Here is a 19,532-nt window from a genome sequence, read left to right on the forward strand (position 1 = left end):
CCAGGGTTCAATTCTCGGGCCACTCTTATTTAATTTATATATGATTCCTCTGGGCGAAATCATGCGTGACTATGGGATATCGTACCGCAGCCATGCAGATGATACTGGATAAAGATAAAAACAGAGATTATTTTATTTGGGAATAGTAATGAGAGACACAGATTAGCTGCCTATCTGGATTCAAAAAGCCTAAAATCTAAAGAACTAGTGCGTAATCTTGGTGTACAAATGGACTCTGATCTCACTTTTAACAGTCGTGTGAAAGCCGTCACCAAATCAGCATCTTATCACCTCAAGAACCTAAAGAAGATCAGAGATTTTCTGTCTAAAGCAGACCTGGAGAAACTCATCCACGCATTTATTTCTAGAAGGATTGATTACTGTAATGGACTCCTAACTGGACTCCCAAAAAGACCACCAAACAGCTTCAGCTAATTCAGAATGCAGCAACCAGAAGTAAAAAAGAAGACTAGGAGTAAAAGAAGGGAGCACATCACTCCATCTTTAAATCGCTACACTGGATACCAGTATGTTACAGAATAGATTTAAGGAACATTTACTGGTCTATAAATGTCTTAATGGTGCAGGACCAGCATATTTATCTGATGTGCTCCAGCAGTATGAGCCGAGCAGAACTCTCAAATCATCAGGAACTGGTCAGTTAGAGCTACCTAAAGTAAAAACTAAACATGGAGAGGGAGCTTTTAGCTACTATGCTGCTCTTAAATGGAACCAGTTAACAGAGGGCATTAGAAGAGCTCCAACACTAAACATATTTTAATCCAGACTGAAAACCTACATGCTTGATCAGGCCTTTAGCTCAGCTTAAAACACTGCAGCTCCACACTTTAATTCTGAAACAGCATTTTTGTATTGTATTGCTTTATTCTTATTTTATTTTTATTTTTAATTCCTTGTTGTTCTGTTACATGTTTTTAATTTTACTTCTCTTTGTTTTAATCATGTTAAGATTCTTATTTTAGGTTTTATTTCCATTTTACTGTTATTCTTTTACATATTTTTATATATATTTTTAAATATTTTATATTTGACTTCTCTGTGTATTTTCTAATTTGTAAAGCACTTTGAATGGCCGTTGTGTATGAAAGGTGCTATATATATAAACTTGCCATGCCTTGCCTTTAAGTTACAGACAACTTAGTAAATAAACAGACCGTAAACTCAGTGAACAGCTTTGTAATTACACACTCTATAAGTTTAATTTGTCCTCTATTTAAATTATTTTAGTGAGTGCTATTAACTCACTCCTGCTTATCTTCTGCCTATTTTCCTGTCCAATTTAAAACAGTATGATAATGTTTTTCTCCTTATGTCATTTTGATGACAGATATTTTTTTAAACCAGAATCTCTCACACACTTTTTGCTTTTTCATGAGATGTGAAAGACAACATGCATGTGTTGTTCAGAGTCATTTCTCTTGAACACATTCCACAGGTTCATGTGGAAAACGATAATTGCCCTGGAATCATGTGATCATTCTTTTCTGTTTTCAAGATGTCCCAAAGAAAAGAAGACTTATTACACACTTCCTTTTTTCAAACAAGGTTTAGCAAAACAACAGTTCCTATTTAGCAGAATATATATATATATAGCAGAAACTGGATTCTTTTACTGTGTTTTTCAGTTGCCAAGACCCCAATACTGGTACTTGTAGCACAATTTTATTTCATTTCATATAGCCTTAATATTTACCTGCTACACTTAACTAAAATTACATTTTCTACCTTTACTCAGTTAGTAATCCTAGAAATCACTAAACAAAAGTCCCTACATTAAATACAGCAATTCAAACTCAATTTCATTTCAATTTCAGTTTCATTTTGAAAACACTTCCCTGCAAGCTATAAATTAATGCAGCCATTTGCCAAACCCAGTTGAACCAGGTGAAAACTCTTCAGAATAATCTTTACAATTCTTTAGAAGCAAAGAATAAAGGTGGACAAAGTGAATGAGGAAGATGAGCTAATGTCCATTATGGATGATGATGATGGGCATCTATTGGATATGACCCATAGCCATATAGACAGACTGAGGAGATCCTTTGTTCCAAGAGCAATCGGACTCTTCACCGTTTCCCAGTGTAAGCAGAAGAGTGGTTTATTTATGTGCATTATTGACACTTTCTGTACACCCTGTACATCTGTACTTAATACCAATATATGTTTATTCAGTACTGACAGTTTTGTATCTGCTGATACCTGCACATTGTTGAATTCATCCTTGCACTGCCTTTATATCTCAGGATAGATTTCAATGCATATTTTCAAATATTTTCTATTTATCTTCCACATGATATGTTTTTTGTAGATAGGTTTTCTTGTATAAGGGGGATTCTTAGAATTTGTTAACTTGCAATTTTGGACAAATACTTCTTTCTGTAGGGAAAGGGTAATAAAAAAAAAACTCTTATAAAAATGTACCACCTTTTAAATATGATTTTTCAATACTTTTCATCCAATACATTTTCATGGAAGTTGCAAAATCACTATTTGCTCCTTGTCTCACCCCCAGATTTTCAAACTTCCACAGTGAAGAAAAAGGTTAAAAATATAATTTCTATAAGAATTGTTGATGCAGCTGTAGTTAGGAATACTGAAATAAATAAAATATATATAAATGTTTAATCTGAGTCCACTGTCAATATTATTTTTTACCTGTCTCACAGCACTTTTCACCACATTGCCTACTAAAAGTTCTGGTGAAAGATTGTTTAGGTTGTTTCCATGGAAATGTAAAGAGACATCAGAGCACATGTTGGACATGGATGCCATTTAATTTTCCACTCAAAACTGATGAAGAAAAAACAAGGTAAATATTGCTTGATCTGCAAATATATTTACTGTATGTCATTTCCAAACATGCTGTAGCGTGAAGCCGTCATCCATTTTTTTTTATTTATATATATATATTAAATGTCATTTCCACCACAGTCATTTCCAACACAGAGGGAAGTGTGGTGGAAATGACTGTGGTGAAATATATATATATGTGTGGTGGAAACGACATTTCAGATTATAGATATGAGTGATATAGATAAGAGATTTTAGCATTTTCAAGTATGAAGGTTATACTTCATTGATTTCGTCAGTATTGAATCAAATACAGTTCTTTTTGTATGGCACGCACGCACACAAACGCATGCACGCACGCACACACACACACAAACACATACACACACACACACACACACATAGTTTTCTATGACAGTACAGTTACTTTATATTTCTTTGCATTTTCAAGTTTAGTGTTCATTGAAGAAAGACTCTCTATTGACTCTCAAAATAATTAATCATTTATTTGAAGTATTCTTGCCAAACCCCCAGTTTTTGGGTTGTTTACCACATGTACTGTTACAGTTGTTTGAGAGTTTGAAGATCTTGCCAAAAAGCCAGAATTTAGATGTTGGCTTATTGCAACACTAAAGTGAAAAGGTGTGGTTGGTTTTCACATGGTGTTTTAAAAGAAGTTGAATAATTTATGTTTTTTTTTTTTTTTTCAAATAAATATATCTATGTTTTCTCTAAGTGTTTAGTCATTGTCATTACCTCAACACCTTGAATGACAAGTACATATTTTTCACGAAATTTCCAAAAATTAGTCAGCTCATATTAAAATCATATTTACATTTATTGATGACTTGCATTACTTTATGTAACAAAACAAATTATTTATTATTTATGAGGACCTACCCAAAGTAATACTGCATTTCACACAGTGAAAAATGTACAGTGCAGCATTTGATCCTTAGGACAGTTAATTTAGTTCATTCAGAAATGAATTACTGTTGTAAATATTAGTAACTGGTACAAATAGTTAAGCTAATGGTTCTAGAAAATTCTAGGATGTTTAAACTATTGCACTGTTTATTTATATGTGTTGAATAAAATGTGGTGGAAATGATATTTGTTTATTCCGGGTCAGATAAAATGTAAAAAAATAAGTCTTGTAAATTTAGTTTAACATCTAATGGATCTCAATACTACAATGGATATTTAAACATATAAAGCTTTGTGATTTGAGTTTTTTCACTCAACTTCACAAGGCCAAAGGTGCACATAATCTAAGAATCACCCATATATTCTTGAAGTCTTTGTATTAAGAGAAGTACTTTTATAATTAGTTGTCTTTATTATTTATAGTATATATTTAGTCATTTTTATTTATTGTTGATACTTATAATGTGTTGTTTATTCATGCCTTATTGCAACAAGATACCTATAGTTTATGGTACCTATCTAAAGATATTATTAACCGAGCTGTGCCTGTACTCACTTTTTATATTGCATTGTCTATATCAGGGGTATTTAATTAGATTTCAGTACGGTCCAGTTAGAGAAAATTTCGTCAGTCCAAGGTCCGGACCGTCGCCATTTTTAACTTGTGTTATGATTCAGTGCTATATACATATATACATTCATACGATAAAAACATCTGACCTGTGAGGTTGTTTAAACTATGATTAAAAAATATACAATAATAATAAAATGCCTCTCTAATTTTGTGTACATTCCTCCCCTGTCTCTCTCTGTCACGCTCGGCGTGTCTTTAGTTTCCACCCTTTCTCGTTTTTCCACCAGTTCTTGGGCTTCCTATCTCTTTATTAAGGCATTTTTTCCCGGACGCGTCCCAATTCACTAGCCGGGGCAGCAGCCTGCACAGATCTGATTGGCTGAGGAGAGTGTTTGGTGATCTAACAGTACACGTGATTGGTGTGTGAGTTTACTGCACTGCAGAGTGCGTGTACCGTAAGGAAAAGAAAAGTTCCAAAAATAAATACAGTCAGAATTAAATCCTTCCAGTAGTTCATTGGTTTGGGTCGACATTGGACAATGCCTGGGTCCGGACCCGGACCGCGGTCCACTTATTACTGACCCCTGGTCTATATCATTGTTTTGTATGACTGAGCTGTATTGTGAAACTGCTACTGACTGCTAAATTTCCATCCATCCATTCGCCCACCCACCCATCCATCCATCCACCATCAATCCATTCACCCACCACCCATCCTTCCATCCGTCCAACCTCCCACCCATGCATCCATTCACCCTTCCATCCGTCCTTCCAACCACCCATCTGTCCATCCAACCACCCACCCACTCATCCATCCATCCATCCATAAATCCAACCACCCACCCACTTATGCATCCATCCATCTGTCCATCCAACCACCCACCCATCCATCCACCCACTCATCCATCCATCTGTCCGTCCATGCAGCAACCCACTCATTCATCCGTCCATCCACCCACCCACTCATCCAGCCATCTATCCATCCATCCCTCCATCCAACCATCCACAAATCCAACCACCCACCCACTCATCCATCCATTCATCCATCCACCCATGCACCCATCCATCATGTTAAAAAACATGTAAATAGCAGTTAAAGCATATCAATGGCAAGTATATATTCTTGCTCTCTTTGTATAAAAAGAGGTATTTTAATAATTAGTTGTCTTTATTATTTATAGTATATATCCATCTTTTTGATTGATTAGTATGTTGAGTTTTGTCGAAAGAATGATTATATATATGGTAATTATGTGGAAAAATAGTTCATTTAAAACGATTTAATTTATGATTTGTTTTACTTTTTACATCAAAAAACTAAAAGTAACTATGTAACTTTTTCTCAAAGTACACTTTAAATTGAGTACTTTTTTACTTTTACTTGAGTAGACTTTTAGATGGGTACTTTTACTTTTACTTTAGTAGAATTATAGCAAAGTAAAGGTACTTTTACTATATTACAAATTATCAGTACTTTTTCCACCTCTGGTCCTGAGGGCACCATTTCTGCTGCAACATGCTCACTGCACTTCTGGAAAGATTGGTTAAGTTCATTATGTTGGGTTGAGAGTGATTGGAGAAGGCAAATGGTATACAGGGCAGGGCAGTGTGTCTCCAAATTAAATGAAAACACTGATGAAAAAACAAGAAAGAACTTAATACTGTGATGAAATGTATTCCAATTTTTTTTCAACAAATAAAAACTGAATAAAGTCTGACGAATGGGGGAAAACTATCTATAATAAATTATATGATTGAATATTAAACACTGTTGATTTGATCTGAACCTACGACGAGAAAAAGACTGACTTAAACTTTCAATCCACAACTTGACTCAAGCAAGACTCGCATGATTTTATCCCAACTCAGGAAATTACTCTGCGACAGTGAAATCGATTGAAAATCATTTGATATACGGTCAGCATGAGGCTAAATTCCCACAAAAGGTAAAAATTGCCCACCCCCTGGTTCTCCAGCCTGCGCTAGTGTGATCGCTTACTCTGGTATTCAAACAATGCAACTGCATGACATTTCGTAATAAACCCAATGTGGAAAGCACACTGTCAAATTTCGAACTTTTAAAAGATCTTAAAATTGCTTTTGGGAGAAGCAACCATCAAATATGAGAGACCTGGGGCAGTTCCCTCAAGAAGAGTGGTCCATGTTAGAAGAATTCTACTCAATGAAGCACAGAGTCGCAGGAATCAGATCAGCTTGCCGTTTAATGAATGCACATGCATGCGGAGATCAATCAGTGATTTCAAACAGTTTTTCATACATCAAAATAGAAAAGTTACAGGTATAAAAATAAGAAGCTTTCTCAGTTGATGGCCTTGCTGCCCCCGCTCTGATCCAAGAACAGTTCTCCTTTCTAAAGTTTAAGTTGCAGTGTAAGCATGAATTTACAGATTTTTTATGTCTCAATAGCGAACTTTTGCTCCTACACATTCAAGGGGTGGTTTACTTCCCTTCACTGTAAAAACATTTCAAGTTGTTTAAACTCAGCAACATAAGTTCCCCTGCTGCCTTAAAAAGCCGAGTTAACTCAACTTGATAAAAACCAGCCAGAATTTAGATGTTGGCTTATTGCAACACTAAAGTGAAAAGGTGTGGTTGGTTTTCACATGGTGTTTTAAAAGAAGTTGAATAATTTATGTTTTTTTTTTTTCAAATAAATATATCTATGTTTTCTCTAAGTGTTTAGTCATTGTCATTACCTCAACACCTTGAATGACAAGTACATATTTTTCATGAAATTTCCAAAAATTAGTCAGCTCATATTAAAATCATATTTACATTTATTGATGACTTGCATTACTTTATGTAACAAAACAAATTATTTATTATTTATGAGGGCCTACCCAAAGTAATACTGCATTTCACACAGTGAAAAATGTACAGTGCAGCATTTGATCCTTAGGACAGTTAATTTAGTTCATTCAGAAATGAATTACTGTTGTAAATATTAGTAACTGGTACAAATAGTTAAGCTAATGGTTCTAGAAAATTCTAGGATGTTTAAATTATTGCACTGTTTATTTATATGTGTTGAATAAAATGTGGTGGAAATGATATTTGTTTATTCCGGGTCAGATAAAATGTAAAAAAATAAGTCTTGTAAATTTAGTTTAACATCTAATGGATCTCAATACTACAATGGATATTTAAACATATAAAGCTTTGTGATTTGAGTTTTTTCACTCAACTTCACAAGGCCAAAGGTGCACATAATCTAAGAATCACCCATATATTCTTGAAGTCTTTGTATTAAGAGAAGTACTTTTATAATTAGTTGTCTTTATTATTTATAGTATATATTTAGTCATTTTTATTTATTGTTGATACTTATAATGTGTTGTTTATTCATGCCTTATTGCAACAAGATACCTATAGTTTATGGTACCTATCTAAAGATATTATTAACCGAGCTGTGCCTGTACTCACTTTTTATATTGCATTGTCTATATCAGGGGTATTTAATTAGATTTCAGTACGGTCCAGTTAGAGAAAATTTCGTCAGTCCAAGGTCCGGACCGTCGCCATTTTTAACTTGTGTTATGATTCAGTGCTATATACATATATACATTCATACGATAAAAACATCTGACCTGTGAGGTTGTTTAAACTATGATTAAAAAATATATAATAATAATAAAATGCCTCTCTAATTTTGTGTACATTCCTCCCCTGTCTCTCTCTGTCACGCTCGGCGTGTCTTTAGTTTCCACCCTTTCTCGTTTTTCCACCAGTTCTTGGGCTTCCTATCTCTTTATTAAGGCATTTTTTTCCAGGACGCGTCCCAATTCACTAGCCGGGGCAGCAGCCTGCACAGATCTGATTGGCTGAGGAGAGTGTTTGGTGATCTAACAGTACACGTGATTGGTGTGTGAGTTTACTGCACTGCAGAGTGCGTGTACCGTAAGGAAAAGAAAAGTTCCAAAAATAAATACAGTCAGAATTAAATCCTTCCAGTAGTTCATTGGTTTGGGTCGACATTGGACAATGCCTGGGTCCGGACCCGGACCGCGGTCCACTTATTACTGACCCCTGGTCTATATCATTGTTTTGTATGACTGAGCTGTATTGTGAAACTGCTACTGACTGTTAAATTTCCATCCATCCATTCGCCCACCCACCCATCCATCCATCCACCATCAATCCATTCACCCACCACCCATCCTTCCATCCATCCAACCACCCACCCATGCATCCATTCACCCTTCCATCCGTCCTTCCAACCACCCATCTGTCCATCCAACCACCCACCCACTCATCCATCCATCCATCCATAAATCCAACCACCCACCCACTTATGCATCCATCCATCTGTCCATCCAACCACCCACCCATCCATCCATCCACCCACCCACTCATCCATCCATCTGTCCGTCCGTCCATCCAGCAACCCACTCATTCATCCGTCCATCCACCCACCCACTCATCCAGCCATCTATCCATCCATCCCTCCATCCAACCATCCACCCATCCATAAATCCAACCACCCACCCACTCATCCATCCATTCATCCATCCACCCATGCACCCATCCATCATGTTAAAAAACATGTAAATAGCAGTTAAAGCATATCAATGGCAAGTATATATTCTTGCTCTCTTTGTATAAAAAGAGGTATTTTAATAATTAGTTGTCTTTATTAGTTATAGTATATATCCATCTTTTTGATTGATTAGTATGTTGAGTTTTGTCGAAAGAATGATTATATATATGGTAATTATGTGGGAAAATAGTTCATTTAAAACGATTTAATTTATGATTTGTTTTACTTTTTACATCAAAAAACTAAAAGTAACTATGTAACTTTTTCTCAAAGTACACTTTAAATTGAGTACTTTTTTACTTTTACTTGAGTAGACTTTTAGATGGGTACTTTTACTTTTACTTTAGTAGAATTATAGCAAAGTAAAGGTACTTTTACTATATTACAAATTGTCAGTACTTTTTCCACCTCTGGTCCTGAGGGCACCATTTCTGCTGCAACATGCTCACTGCACTTCTGGAAAGATTGGTTAAGTTCATTATGTTGGGTTGAGAGTGATTGGAGAAGGCAAATGGTATACAAACCACTCCATCTTTTATGGAGTGGTTTGCTGGGGCAGCAGCATCTCCACCACCGACAGGAAGAGACTGAACAGAATCATCAGGAAGTCCAGCTCTGTCCTGGGGTGTCCTCTGGACCCAGTGGAGGTGGTGGGAGACAGGAGAATGAGGACTAAGCTTAAGAACATGCTGAAGAACCTGTCTCACCCCATGCACCACTCTCTGAAAGCACTGAACAGCTCCTTCAGTGTCCGGCTGCTGCACCCGCGCTGTGTGAAGGAGAGATACCGCAGGTCCTTCCTTCCACATGCCATCAGACTTTACAACACACCACACTCAAACTAAACACTAGTTTATTATCTCAGTACTTCATACAAACTTACATACTACTCAGTATAGCTGTAATGCTTACCGTGTGCAATATCTACCTCACTACATGTCACCTTATCTACCTTCACCATCTGTGCAATATGTTTAACGTGCAATATTTCTCTCACCTTTTTATCTACTATTTATTTGATATTTATTTACTGCTACTCTTTGTGCAATAATACTGGTCACACCCTACCATAATTATATCTCTATGCACTAGATGTATATATATATATATATATTTCCTTTACTATATATAATTTTTTAAAAGTAGCTTTTATATATTTCCTGTAATTGTTTTTGTATATATAGATTTATCATTATTTGTTTTTATATATCTTTTTTTCCTGGCCTGTTTCTCTGTCCTTTCCTCTGTACTGCTGTAACATTGTAAATTTCCCCATTGCGGGATTAATAAAGGATTATCTTATCTTATCTTATCTTACAGGGCAGGGCAGTGTGTCTCCAAATTAAATGAAAACACTGATGAAAAAACAAGAAAGAACTTAATACTGTGATGAAATGTATTCCAATTTTTTTTCAACAAATAAAAACTGAATAAAGTCTGACGAATGGGGGAAAACTATCTATAATAAATTATATGATTGAATATTAAACACTGTTGATTTGATCTGAACCTACGACGAGAAAAAGACTGACTTAAACTTTCAATCCACAACTTGACTCAAGCAAGACTCGCATGATTTTATCCCAACTCAGGAAATTACTCTGCGACAGTGAAATCGATTGAAAATCATTTGATATACGGTCAGCATGAGGCTAAATTCCCACAAAAGGTAAAAATTGCCCACCCCCTGGTTCTCCAGCCTGCGCTAGTGTGATCGCTTACTCTGGTGTTCAAACAATGCAACTGCATGACATTTCGTAATAAACCCAATGTGGAAAGCACACTGTCAAATTTCGAACTTTTAAAAGATCTTAAAATTGTTTTTGGGAGAAGCAACCATCAAATATGAGAGACCTGGGGCAGTTCGCTCAAGAAGAGTGGTCCATGTTAGAAGAATTCTACTCAATGAATGCACATGCATGCGGAGATCAATCAGTGATTTCAAACAGTTTTTTATACATCAAAATAGAAAAGTTACAGGTATAAAAATAAGACGCTTTCTCAGTTGATGGCCTTGCTGCCCCCGCTCCGATCCATGAACAGTTCTCCTTTCTAAAGGTTAAGTTGCAGTGTAAGCATGAATTTACAGATTTTTTATGTCTCAATAGCAAACTTTTGCTCCTACACATTCAAGGGGTGGTTTACTTCCCTTCACTGTAAAAACATTTCAAGTTGTTTAAACTCAGCAACATAAGTTCCCCTGCTGCCTTAAAAAGCCGAGTTAACTCAACTTGATAAAAACCTTTGTATCAACTGAAGATGTTAAGTTAAACAAGTTGTTCAAATACTCATTACTTATTGTTTCAATTGATGCACTGAGTTAAAACAATTTATGTCCTTTTTAAAAAATGCTCTGTTTAGTCAAATAAACTAACAATTCATCTTTATTTTAACAAACACTTTTAAGTTAATAAAACTTTAGTAATACTCACATAACTTATCATTTTAAGTTAACCATAGGTATTCTCAACATATTACGTATATTATTGTTTTATTGCCAATACTGACAGTATAATATTGGAGCAGTACAGGAGTAAACCCTTTAAAGAGTGAACTCTGTAGCTCCAAGTAGGGAAGGCCGGTTTGACACCGAGGCTTTGAAACTTGTGTCACTTTTCCGATACGTGCTGATTTGACACAGCGTACCGGAGCTTGTAATGAAATCGCTACTATCACGTGACTATGACGTTTGAAGCTTCAAAAGCGTCAATGAACCACCGGAAATGGGATGGGATTTACACACGGTTTGTTTTGTTACAAACAGCAGAGATGTAGTTATGATACAGGACACTGTGGCACATTACAAATACTTTCATGCTGAAATACTTCATGCTGAAATACACAGTGTCCTGTATCATAACTACATCTCTGCTGTTTGTAACAAACCAAACCGTGTGTAAATCGGGTAAAAATTGGTAGAGTTATGAATATTATCGGTTTATTAAACTCCTTCCTCTGTGTAAATTAATCCATTGGGGGGCGCATGGTGGCCGACTCCAAAATGGCGGCCACACTTTCGACACGCCCACACCTTTCGACACGCCCAGTACTCCGAGCTGCAGAGACCCACCCAGTGTTCTGATTGCTTAAACAAACCCCGTAATCTGATTGGTCTAGATAAAGCTTTCCTATTGGTCCATCAATCAGGTCTAAAAACAGGGTCAAAATTCGCAACTGCAGCTAGAGCTTCGCACACGCAGCAGAGAAGATGAATGAGAGGATTTTTAGCTCCACAGTGAAAAACACCCACTGTCACATTTACAACCTCACAAATTCCATGTGATTTTTGGTCTGACCCAGCTTGAGCCATTTGAGCAGTACTGATTCACACATTCAAGAGATTGGATTTACACATTTAAAAATATATATTTATATATAATTAAAATATTTTTTCACATTTGTACATTTGAATTATTATTAATATTACTTTCTGTTTCAAGTTTGCACATTCCAGTTAATTTGTGGATTTGGATTTTCGTGCATGCAGTTGTTTAAACGCAGTTACAAGTTTCAGTACATTTGTGACTTCTGTTTTACAAACTCAAAATCTTTATGACCCTTTTTTGACTCCATATTTAGTGAATGAGATTTATAAAGATTATTTAATAAAGATCACTTAGATAGTAATACATACTCTGATCCATTTCATCAAGGCAAGCAACTGCCTCTCTAAGCAGATCCGATACCTTCACCCCGACATTTCAGCTCCTGGGGCCTCATGTACTAAGACTTGCGTGGACTTCCTACTAAAACGTTCCGTACGTTCAGACCTGAAAAGTTCCGTACGCACAAAAAAATCCGGATTTATCAAACCGTGCATAGGCAGAATCCCACGTACTTTCTCTTAGTACATCGCAATCAACTTGAAATCAAGCGCAAATGCATGAAAACAACACACCTGCCATGACTTCTCCCTCAATTACGCACAGTATAAAGTTATAATAATAATAATAATAATAATAATAATAATAAATTATTATTATTATTATTATTATTATATTAATATTATATATGCGTAGCATATAATTACACATGTTTTAAATTGTATTATTCTAAGAGGGATAATAAATGATTTCATTTAAATGCTTTAAATGAGTTGCTTACCAAGAAGCCACACGTCATGCACTCAGCTTGTTTTCTTATCCTCCTATGCTCTTGGAAATCTAAAACGGCTTATAAGCCAGTCATCATCATGGGCCAAAAAAACATAATGGTCACGTAAAATGTGCTCTCAATGAATTTGGCCATTAGCAATATTTTCCAATAATGCCAACGTTGCCAACTCCAACAACTTCAGCGCAAACTTTTATGCATATAATCTAGGCGAAGTGGAAACACGTTGATCGATTATTTATGTAAGCCAATGAAATTGTCTGATTTATTAACTTTATTTTACCCAGTAATGCTGACTACAATGTGTGCATAAAGGATATCTTAATAGTTCTTAATAGTAACTTCAATGCATCGCCTCTATGTGTCGCCAAATGACAAAAACACAACACATACGTACAAAAAAAAAGGCGTACGCCCGAAAACAAAACTTCCGTGGGGGAACGCACTTTCTCACGTTCAAGTCAAATTTAGTACATCTGACCATGAGAAATATGGCGTACGCAATGTTTTTGTGAGTACGCACCTTTAGTACATGAGGCCCCTGGACTCTTCTAACTTCCTCACATCAGCTCCTCTTTCTCTGGGCTTGATTGCCAAGCCAGTATGTGAAAAACATGCCCCTTCTTTATAATATAAGCACAAGGAAAAACAGAAATAAATAAATCGGGAAATAAATGAATACAGAAATAAATAAATCGGGAAATAAATGAATGCATAAATAAATAAATTGTGAAATAAATGAATACAGAAATAAATAAATCGGGAAATAAATGAATACAGAAATAAATAAATCGGGAAATAAATGAATACAGAAATAAATAAATTGTCCTCCATAAGTAAGAGCCTTAATTTAACCGTAAAGAACAGCAGTTTGTGTGTGTGTGTTTGAGGGGGTGGGAGATTGAGAGAGCAAACATATAAAGCAGAATTTCAAATAGGGATGCACAATAATATTGGAATCATAACTGTATCGGCCGATATTTCCTTTTGTATAATCATCGGCATTGGCCGATATTTCAAACCGTTACTTGCTGATTTATTTATTTTATGCTGTAAAGGACCGAATGATGTTGGCCACAGTACTACAGTTAGCTAAAACTGTCTGCAGTACTTTGAAATCCATTGATTTAAGCTAACTTTTATTTATTTTTATTTCTTTCAAAAGACATTGAAGCTGTAACCAGTCTATGTAAGAACTATAAATGTGAAATTAGATTTCTCATGATACATGAGATTTCTGATGATACATTTCATTTTATTGTTTGCATACTGTTGGTTAAAGCTAAAATTAATGTTAGATTTGTTATTAAAGTTATACCCTGTGTCTAGAACCTCTGTATGTTATAAAGGTGTATATCGGTATAGGTTTAGAATTCCCACATCGGTTTTTATTTATTTATTTGTATTAGGCAAAGAATGCAAAGCTTTCATTAAAGTCCTTCAGAGATGTATTTTTTTTGTGTTGTTGTGCGACTCCTATCTAAATCCTATCTAATGTAATCCAAACCTTTTTAAAATAACAAAACCATACTATTTAAGTAAAAATACACATTTTAGATTTGTCCCTTTGTAACACTTATTCCTGTGACCATAACTAATTACCCCATCTGAAATATCTAAAAGTCACATCTAGTTGGTTCTTCTGAAGACCACGGGAAGACCAAAAAGTTAATTCTGTCCTATTAGCTAAATTAATTCTTGGATCTTATTGGTTAATTTTTAAAAATACAAATTTTGGGAAAATCCCTAGAATGTGCTCATGCTATTTGCATAGCCACCATTTAGCTATTTTTTTATGTTTTTGCTAATTATATGCTAAAAACTCATTATTGTTACTTTCATTCCTGTTACTCATAACAGACGAAAAAGTAACAGAAATGAGTATGGTCCACTGATTTATTGATTTATTAATGTGAATATTACTAAGTGTAATCCATTTTTTTTACCCAATTCTGTTTGGATGATCAATTATCCATTTGTTTAATAAATCACATTATAATAAATTTGATCAATTTCTGGTTTGAGTCTTCTTGAAAAGATAAAAAAGGCTTTGTATATTTTAGAAAAATACAATGTGCATGCATATATATAGTGATTTTTTGTCATAAATATCCATTATTTGAACTTGCAGTCAACCATTTCTTTAAAATAAACACTTTCTTGAGAGAAAATCAAAGGAATTAGTGGACTTGCTTTTAAACATGCTTTTTAAAAGTCACATGAGTATTGGTAACAAGACTAAGAAAAGTTATGTAAAGCTGCCTGAGATTGACCAGTACATGTTTTGAAAAGTTAATATGCGTGTTATCATATTCAAGTTGAACAAAAGATTACAAATTAGGTTTAATTTGAAAAAGTTACAACGAGCAAATGGCACCCATTCTGTAGTATGGCCAACCTAAACTTCTTTTTAATTTATGATTAAATAAATTTTCAGTGACAACAAGCAAACGGGTAGCAAGTAGTTATAAACAAGGAAAAAGACTATTTTAAAAAGAAGCTTTAAGCAAAACAACTTACACATATATCATGGTATATTTCATAAAAATCTTTATTTCAGTTGTGCCTAAAATTGTTAATGTTCAAATTGATTTAAATGCTTAAAAATGTTAAAACGTAGACTTGTCCTGCAAGGTGGGGTCGTCTTCATTTCGTCTGGCTTCTTTAGGCGGCTCCTGGAGAATAAACCTGGGTGCTTCATTGTGCTTCACGATTCAGGTTTTTTGCATCTTGACCTACCATAAATAAAACACAATTTTAAGTTTACTATAAGATGACACGCAAATACTGATATTCCAGGAATTGTTTTACATTTGATAACCAAATAATCAGTGGTGGAGAGTAACAAAAAAAATGTAATTTGTTACTGTACTCAAGTAGTTTTTTTGAGTATCTTTACTTAAGTACATCCACTGTGGATGACTTTTTACTTTAACTTCACTACACACTACAAACAACTTTCTTTTTACTCCACTACATTATGTGAAATCTGTGGGGATGAGGTTTATACAAACAGTGACTGACCATCACACATCAAACCATTACAGAACACAGTATAGAAACACACACACACACACACACACACATATATATATATACTAGAGGCCGACCGATCGATCGGCCAGCCGATTTAATCGGCCGATTTTTGTTATTTTTTTATCAATCGGCATCGGCCGATTTTCTTATTTGGCCGCGCCGATTTTAATCCGGCACATCTGCGGTCAGCTACTTGGAACGCAGCGCAAGGTTTCAAGAGTGAGCAAGACTTTCAACGGGTAAGGCATCCATTTTTACAATCCAGTGTCCCAAAGTCTATATTTTCTCTCATGATTAGTAATCTGTGATGTTGCTTCATTTACTGAAAAATAATAGAATTTCAACTGCATTGGTGTTGTAGCATTTCTCTCCAAACGAAACTATGCTTAGCGTTGATGGCAGGAGTGCATTTGGAATGCGCCCTGACTATGCAAGGCAAGCCCTATCTATAAGCTCTAGTATAAAATAACTGACGTCTCTTCTTCAGAAACGAAAATCTAAGTAAATAAAATCAAATTAACACTTGATATTTTCAGTATTTAAATTATTTTTAGACGAAATGAAAAAGGGCAGGACTAAAACTGTTTAAGGATATTCGCAGCATCAGCTGCGCTGAAATAATAATTACTGGTTAGTCAGGATTATTAGAGGACTGTACTTCTCCTTATATATAAATAAGCTTTATTGTAAACGAATTAATAAAACAAATACTTTCTAAAATAATGGAGTTAAAATAAAACATCTCTTTTTCCTTCACTACAAACAGACATTAAATCATGCCGCCTCCTGCTGTTCTGCTGTAAAACTCACCCGTTTAAAGCGGTTTGCGCTGTTAGATATTAAATGAAACGATGAGCAGAATTTTCTGTTTTGTCGGGTTCTACTTTAGAACCCCCTCCAGACTTTTCTGATAAAAGCTCATTTTATCCTGAACCTATAAAGTCCGCGCTCTTCAGCTTTCTCAACTCATTTTCCGCTCACGCACCGAACCTCCAGTACAGCTGATGAGACGCGTTTCTCTGGCTAAGGAGCTCATTTGAAGAAGAAAAAAAAAAACAGATAAAGCTATATTTAAATTACAGCACCTGTCTGTTTTTGCATTATTTATAATTTTATTCTTAATTTAAACGTCACCCATTTTTGTAAAATAATAGCTGCAGCCCTAATGTGAACATTTTATAACATTGTCCTCCCATGTCCATTCGTTTTCAACTGCATGGAGTTGAAGAAGAAATGAGCTTTGCCGTTTTGGAGTAACTATCTAAAGTTGTCACATTATGGAAGTCTTCTTGCACTCTGTTAAACATATTAAAATGAATAATTAATAGACTAACAGACTGCAACAAGTCATACATTTGTTAATTAGTAGGCCCCTACAGTAAATTTTATATAATAGCCAACATAATATTTCTACTATAAAAATGAATATATAGTGTATATAGAACATATGTTATATAATGAATAAAATAAAATGTTATGGATAATACAATCTAAATAAAATTAATATTTTTTTATTAACATATAGTGATATAGTAACATTAAAGTCACTATAAAATGCTAACCTTATTTTCAATAAATTGTGTGAAGTTTACAACTGTTGTGCCTCCTCTTACTAGTATGATTTTAAGCATGCCAAATAAGTATAATACGATAGCATATCGGCCCTAAAAATCGGCAGGTCACATCGGCCATCGGCTGACTCTGACCACTAATGATCGGTATCGGCATCGGCCTTAGAAAAACCCATATCGGTCGGTCTCTAATATATACACAACTAACACCTTTTACCTAAATGAGTTGATTACAATGCAAAAAATTATACTGTCATTGGAGCTTTAATAAATCATTGTTCCATATTTAAATAAATAGTTTTCTACTTTTACTAAGGTGAGAACTGCTTTTACTGGAGTAATATTTCATTAAGAGTATTTAAACTAAACTACACTGTTTACTTTCGTCCACCACTGGTTCCATACTTAAGTAAATAATTTTCTACTTAAACTAAAGTGGGAGACTAAAGAGAGAACCGCTTTTACTGGAGTGAGTAATATTTTATTATGAATATTTTAAATGAACTAAACACTGTTTACTTTCGTCCACCACTGCGTGTGTGTGCGTGCGTGCGCGAGCGCGCGTCAGTTTCATCACATAAAGTGCATTTAAGTTGTTTTACGTTAATCCCAAAACACATATCTTACCTTTTGATCAGCGTGTAGATAAATAATCGCCGCGATGCGCCGGTGATTTATAGTGACCGTCTCTGCCTGGAGTCTGCAGACACTGCGAGTAACTTAAAAACACAGAAACGGGGGAACAGCGACCTGGAGTCCTAGTGGCCAAAAGTATATTACATCCGTAGTGGTTTAGCACTACCATAGAGAATGAATGGGAATCCGTTTAGGGCCGTTTAGCTTAAGAATTCTCAAGAGCTGATGTGATGAAACGTTTGAAGACTACCCTTAAACAAAAAAAGGCCTCTGACATCCACACAAGATACTTCTGACGAGACAAACATTGACACGGTTGACACAAATATTGACATGTTTGAAAAGAAAAGTTTACATTATATATGTTTTCTAACTTTTTATCTTTATTTTTTATGATTTTTCTTTGAAGGCAACTTAAAGTTTCCTCTCTGTTTTTAAGGATGATGATGATAATGTTGGTGTGTCACATTCAAAATTCTGTGATCCACTTGCTGCATCAACTCACAGAGAGGTAAGTCCTAAATCAGTCAGTCAACCTATCATATGATTTTCCTTGAGAAAGTTGTATAGTGGCAAGAATGCACTTACTATGTATTGTCAAAACTATCTGCTTGCCTGCCTGGCATCTGGTGGCATCCTAGATCATGACACCACAGTGCTGGAATGCACTGAGCTTCTGAGAGCGAAACATTGTTCAGTAATGTTTGTAGAAGCAGTCTGCAAGACTAGCTGCTTGCTTGGTTTTATATAGCTGTGGCCATGGAAGTAATTACAACACCTGAATTCAGTGAATTGGGTGGGTGAGCAAACGCTTTTGTTAATACAGTGTACAATAAAATAATTATTTATAATGCCTCTTATGCAGTTATTGTGATTTGTTTTGTATTCTTATTTAAAGGGATAGTTCGGTATTTTTGACATGAGTCTGTATGGCATCATCATAACCAGTGTCGTGCATCCACACTAACTTACCCCCCACAGCGTCCTGTGAGCCGAGTTCTTGTCCAGTTTAGGTCAAAGCGAAAGTAGTCCGGCATGTTTGCTGGGGTCAGGAAAATAACTCCTTTTTCTTCCCAAAGCAGTACGTGTTCAAAAGAGTGATTTATTTACATCACAAAAAACTAACCCTGCAAAAGTCACGCCTCGTAAATCACTTGGGTCCTACTTTCTCTCATTTCGTATCAGTGCGCGTCATTCTGACAGCGAGCTGCGCATGCGTCAACTTGTTCTGTGTTTTGGCAGTGCTTAGCAGCTGTGTTCAGACTAGCAACGCAAACGAGCTAACTTTAGGGAGAAGTCTATTGGC

General features: G+C 35.3%; 1 protein-coding gene and 1 long non-coding RNA gene across 4 annotated transcripts in view; both read right to left on the reverse strand.

Moving 5' to 3' along the window:
- The window catches only part of LOC111190433 (60 kDa lysophospholipase), a 91,593-nt gene that overhangs the window by 31,188 nt on the left and 40,873 nt on the right, over positions 1 to 19,532 (reverse strand). The window lies entirely within an intron of this gene.
- Positions 15,511 to 18,939, reverse strand: LOC111190435 (uncharacterized). Its single transcript, XR_007438503.1, has 2 exons — positions 18,218 to 18,939; positions 15,511 to 15,718 (listed from the first exon to the last, which is right to left on the reverse strand). It is a non-coding gene; the product is annotated as an uncharacterized LOC111190435 (long non-coding RNA).

This window comes from Astyanax mexicanus, chromosome 3, assembly GCF_023375975.1.
Source record: "Astyanax mexicanus isolate ESR-SI-001 chromosome 3, AstMex3_surface, whole genome shotgun sequence".
NCBI lineage: Eukaryota > Metazoa > Chordata > Actinopteri > Characiformes > Acestrorhamphidae > Astyanax > Astyanax mexicanus.